The sequence below is a fragment of the Populus nigra genome, chromosome 6 (assembly GCF_951802175.1).
Source record: "Populus nigra chromosome 6, ddPopNigr1.1, whole genome shotgun sequence".
In the NCBI taxonomy this organism is placed as follows: Eukaryota; Viridiplantae; Streptophyta; class Magnoliopsida; order Malpighiales; family Salicaceae; genus Populus; species Populus nigra.
Genome location: NC_084857.1, coordinates 6,789,961 through 6,796,351, shown reverse-complemented (window position 1 = coordinate 6,796,351; position 6,391 = coordinate 6,789,961).

The following is a 6,391-nucleotide window of genomic DNA, read 5'->3' as shown; positions in this document are numbered from 1 at the left end:
GCGTGGGTTTTTTTATTGTGAAAAACTTTATTGTTTACCCAATCACACATTGTTGATGATGAGATGTATAAAATTTTATATTTTTTAATTTATCCTTGATTTTACTTTTTTAGAGATTTAGTTTTTAATTGAAGACCAATTGATTTTTATTTTTTATGAAAAGTGAGATTAAAAGAGGCGAGATCAAAATGAAAAAGACGTCAAATATAGTGACATGCTATTAGTTTCACAAAAAATTCATTTTGGTACTTGAATTTTAAAAATCACTCAAATCATACAATTTTAGTACCTCAATATTTTTCTAATTTAATTTTGATACAAAAGTTTATTTTTGTTATTTTTTAATCACTGATTTAAGAGTGGAGAGAGAGGTCGCAATGTTCTAGTGGTCAAGAGAGAAAAGTGTCGTTGACACCAATTTAGACTACCAAAACAGATGATATTAATTTGTTTCATATGGTTTCATTTGATGAAGAGAATTCACAGTAGATGTTTTTACCTTTAAAGTTCATGAAAAAACAAATTAATTTGAGCTCGGGTTGATTTTGATTTATTTATTTATTTATTCACACTTTATTTAATTACATGTATGGATATACTTTTTTGATTTTAACTTGTATTTTTTAAACTATAAAAATGTATTAAAAAAATTGCAAATATAATTTTTTTATAAAAAATAAAATAACAGTAATATAACTATTACGTGATAAAATATGTTCCGTTAGCGATCTTGATGTTTTATATTTAGGGACGTTCCCAGTCACATGTTGAAATTGCTCCAGTTTACGTGTTGGCAAATTGGATTCTGTTAATTAAGCGCGAAGAGAACATGCTTCTTTTTATGATTCCCTGTCCCATGCTGGCTAGAATATAAAATATTGATCTACTTATTGTGTATTTTATGTTTATCGTTAACATATTGATCAATACACAATAAACATAAAATACTTTTTTATTCTTTTTTTTTTCATCACGAGGTTCAAACTCTATCTCTTCAAAGAAAAGTCTTAATATCAATTTTGTCATAATTCACTATTTTAAGTTGAAGACAACACAATTATCCAAAATTAACCAATGTAGACCACAAATTAATTGTTCTTAAATTATTTTTTACTCTTAATCAGATATTTTCACATCATTTTTTTATTTATTTAGATAAACGCGCTTCCAATTTATTAATTTATTTTCTAAAATAAAAATGAATTGTTGTGAACACTAGTCATAATATTTTATTTTTAATCTACATCTAAGTTTTTTTCTCAAATATTTTAGGATAATTTTTGTGCGGTCTATAAGAAATTTGAAGGGATTCTCTTTGTAATAATGAACTGAGGAGCACTGTTGGGCCGAGTACCCTGTAGGTGGACGAAGCCTCTATTATCCTAACACGACCTGAGCAGGTTGGTTTTGATTTTCCAGGGTATAAAATACCCATCCCTGCCTTCCTCTACATAGTCCTTCAGTATTTTTTGAATTACAGTTGTATCGTATTTTTATAATGTTTTGTTGTTTTTTTAAAAAAAATAAATTGATATTTTTTATTTTCTTAATATACTGATTAAAAAAATATTTTTAAATAAAAAAAACTTTTAAAAAATCTTTCACCGTCTTTTTAATGTCTATCTTTGCTGCGCTAGTTTTCATGAATCAAACTACATGATCTCCATCTTTGATATATAATTCACACAGTACTGACATATCTATAACAGATTTAATTATTGTATACTGGATTGAAACCTCAGATAAGAAGAAACACAAAAACTACGGTTTGGACTCTGCATAGACGCATAAATGTTTCTATATAAGGGTATATTTGTTTCTTGAAAAGTAGTTTTTGAAAAATTATTTTCTAAATTTTTATGTGTTTATTTGTTATTAGAAAATTTGATCAACCAAAAACACTTTCCAGTTAAAGAAAAATTTGGCTTGGTTTTCAGGAAAGTGTTTTCCTTTTATTTTAGACGGAAAACACTTTCCGAAAGTTGTGAAAAATTTAGAAATATCATATTATTTGTTGATTATATCAAATTTGATCATCAAACTTTTGATTGCTATATATATTTTGTTTTAAATATTTGTTTTTCAATTTTATCCTTTAGAATTTAATTTTTATATTAATTTTGGTCCTCATTTTTAAAATTGTTATTTGCTTTTCCCTTATTATTTTTTAATTGAAATTTTTTATCTATCAAATCTGGTCCTTATTCTTTTGATTGTTACTTATTTTATTTAAAATAATTTATAAAATGTTAATTATTATTATTTTAATTTCTTCATCTTTTTATCTTTTTATTTTTTATATTTGATCTCTATTATTTTGATTACTATTTATTTTATTTGAGATAATTTATGAAATTATATTTTATTTCAATTTCATTCTCATTCAACTTTTTAATTTGTAAGATTTGTTCCTCGTTATTTTAATAAACTTGAAAAAAAAAACATTAATAAGTTATTTTCCAGCTTATCTTTTATGACATAACCAAATACTGGAGAGTGTTTTCCAACTTATTTTTCATTACACTACCAAACATCGGAAAATAATTCATTTTCTAGAATTCACTTTTCAAAAGAAAATTATTTTTCAGCAAATAAACAGGGTCTAAAAAATGATTTTGTTTTCAAAATCAATGGAATGAATTTACTAATATAATAGAACATGTTACCCTAATCTTTAAATACGCCCTAGTAAATTAATGTACTAATTAATTAATTCCACCAAATTAACAATGGTAAATTATAACAAGTTTTTGCGAACACATGCCGGTTGCAAATTAAATATTTGGGGCTCAAAGGATTCGCAGTTGGTGTCTAGCTAATTAATACCTGAAGAGGATTTGTCAGCTTACAATATCATGTTCACGATAATGGTACTGTGTGCATGCTTCGGAATTCAGATCTAAGCAAGTTTTGTCAGTTCATATCATCAATATTCTACTGACATAACATGATCTTTTAGCTGGCTCTCGAAAGGACCACGCGGCAAGGGTCAAACCATTTGTAACTTTAATGTGCTTAATTATTATTTTTTATACATGTAATTGTGTTAAAAAAAAACAAAAACCCTCTAAACTAGGTCCGGTGGTGGTGTTATCTTCACATTTCAGGATTTAAATCTAAGCAACTCGGTTTGAATAAAAAAATATCCAAGCAAACAGGTTTTTTTTATTAAATTTCCAAGCTAAACTAAACAAAATAATAAAACTAGATTGATTGATTAGATTTAAAATAAAATCTTGCAACTCGGTTCGATTTGGTTTTATATTCTTAAAACTCGAAGTTCAATTTAATCTATGGATTTTTTAATTGGAATGTTTTTAAAAGTTCTTAATTTAATAGTTCTTTAGTTAGTAATAGAATTTTTATTTATTTCAACTTGGTTTGGTTGGGTTTGATTTTTCAAACCAAGACCAAACCAAACTTATTTTTTTAGATTTTTTAATCAAAATTATTCAATAAATTTCAATAACCATTCATCTTGATTAATTTTTTTTTATGGATATTTTGAATAATTTGCTTGCCCTTAGAATAAATTAATTTAGGTATACGTATATGCTTGTTAAGACTTCAGAGAAAGACTTGATTTGGTATGGTATGAAAATCAAACCAAAATAAATTCAAAGAAACGGAGAAGTGATTACATAAAATTTTACACATAATTATGCAAACCATAAAGAAACGCGGGCCAGGGATTTGGAGAAGGTGAGTTACTTTTGTATTTGTTTGACCGTTATCTTAGAAGACCGTGAGGGACTATGCCTCCCCTTGCCCTACTCCCTTGAGGTTTCTACTCCCCACGAACTCCCAGCAAATTGTTTATGTTTTGCTTAAGCTTTGGACAATTAAAGAAACACACACTAGATTATTATTATTTTTTGATAATTTATATGTACTTTAATTTAAGGTTTTTACACCGTATTACAAGTACTTAGATTAATTCCCATTGCCCGATTCCTTGTCCAAACTCCAGTTAAATTTAATATTTAAGCCTTCCAATGCCCTCGAGGCACAAGTATAATTTATTGGGCTTTTTTAATTTTTTAGTATAATGTAAGTTACGGTCAAGGTTCAATTTGGATGAGATCATGAGAGCTTACGATCGAAACTCATTGATTTTGTTGTCTTTTCACGAGTTGATCCTGGTATGTTTGACTCGCAATTAGTAAAACTTAATTACTGAGAAAAAGATTTATTACTCCGTGTGCCTTTTTTTTTTTTTTAACACTTCAATATAAACGTAGAATTCAAGGTACATGTACGTAGAAATTGCAAGGATGCTATTCAATCCTATAAATTAAGGTTTTTTCACCTAAAAGATTCAATCCATATTGAGTGAATTTTAGAGAGTAAATTTAGTGTGTAATCAATTAAGTTATACGTAACTTATAAAATTCCATAGTCAGATTTTACTCCAGCCCTCACCGTATATGTTTTGTGGTCTCAGCAAATACATCATGATGTGACTATTATATTTATATATATAGGAAGGCTAATACAAATATTAATTATTTTTCACTTATTGACTGTCTAGTACTGACCCTTTTACCATTCATTTGTAATTTTGTATGTGTTATATTATTACACCATAGTGACCATACTAGACGGTCGGCCGGGCAATTCGGTCAGTCCCGGCGGGCAGCTTTTCGAAAAACTGACGTAACCTGGAGTCTGTTTATTCTTTCTGGGCCTTGGACCTGTCACTGTCAGGTCCAAGAGGCAGCCCAACTGGCATGATCTCCTTCATATATGCCCATCGCACTCCTCCCTTTTTCATTGTAATATTGCATTTACTACCACACTTGACAGCCTCTTTTGCCCCCACTCCCTCTCTCAAAACATGAGGGAAAGAGAGAAGGGGCTTTCAAAGGTGAAAGAAAGGCACAAGTTTCTGCAAGGTATGGAGTAGTTAGTGATATGAATAATGTCAAAAGCTCATGGCTTTTGTCCAAGTCAACACTATCTATATGGTTTGTGTATTAGTTCTTGTCTCGATATATATTCATATAATTATATTTGAAAGAAAGATGAGATTCTTTATGCTCTTAGATTTATAATCTCAGGCATGGTGGTTAGAGGAGGATCGACTAGGTCTTCTGATTATTTGTTTACTATCTTGATTTCATGTGTAATAATTGATATAATTTCTTGTATATGCTATGATTATCATACAGGTAACCTGTATAAGGGTATGAACAAAGCCATCATGTGTTACACCACAAGCCAGGAAGGAAGCCTAGTAGATGGATTCTTTGCTGGCTTTCAAAAGGCGGTTTCTTCATGTTAAGTGGCTGGTGCTATCCTACCTGAGCTTTTTCTATTATCTCTTCCTTTTTTTTTTGTTTTTTTTTTCTTGACCTTGTAAGACCTTTTCTTGACCTTGTAAGACCCCATTTTTTGTTCTTTGTTTCTATTTTTTGTATCATCATCAACTTTACATCAAAATGTCTTGATGTAGAGTTTTGACTAATTTTTTCCCCGTTTCCGTCCAACTCATCTTCTCCTTCCTTGTCTATCCCTCCTGAGCTATGAGCTGTTTGAATTAGACTAAATAACATTTCCCTTCAAAATCACCCAATCAAGTACAAATCAAAAACCTCTCGAAGTTCATGCAAGCGATGGAGCCTTACTTGCCATGTGGGGTTTACGTTTTCTTACATGTGAACTACTGGAGGAAGAAATCAACAAGTTTGAGCTAAGTGTTCATTGAGGAGCTAGGTAAGAGCTTTAAAGAGTACTTGAATCGCTTGTAAAAGTCTTGTCTTTCTTTCTCTGTAAAAAATAAAGAAAGACTCATCTTTCTTATTCTCTGCACGTTAAGGCCATCAATTCAGATTGTTGTTAGTGTATGCGTGTGCAGAAATATGCTGTTGCAGACATCAGTTTCATTGTTTTATATGTTGTTGTCTCAGAAGTGAGTAAGTAAATATTCTCTCAGATCTGAGTGTGTAAGAGTTCTCCTCGTGACTGCTCTTATGTACAATACAAAATATTCATGTATCCACTGAAATTTGGATGTGTCTCTTTCTGTGTCTTAAAGTCCCTTTTGCACCACGATGTCAGTCTATAAAAAAGCTGATCACACTCAGTGCTTGTGAGATTTTTTTTTACACACCTAATACGTCTGACTGATGAGCTTATTAGAGATGGAAAAGCAACCCAAAAATGGAATTTGAACTCGATTTGGGAGTTGATATGCCCTCATCAGTAGAACATATTTGCGCATAGAAGCATTCAGTGTTTTATACTCTTATTTACCTTGGGTATTTAGGGACAAAATATGCATGTCTTGACCTCAAATACCAAATTGTGAGCTCAAAGACCAAGAACTTGGATTTGAGATGGAAATAATATCACAGAAGTCAACTTTTTGAAATACAACCCTCCTCTTTTA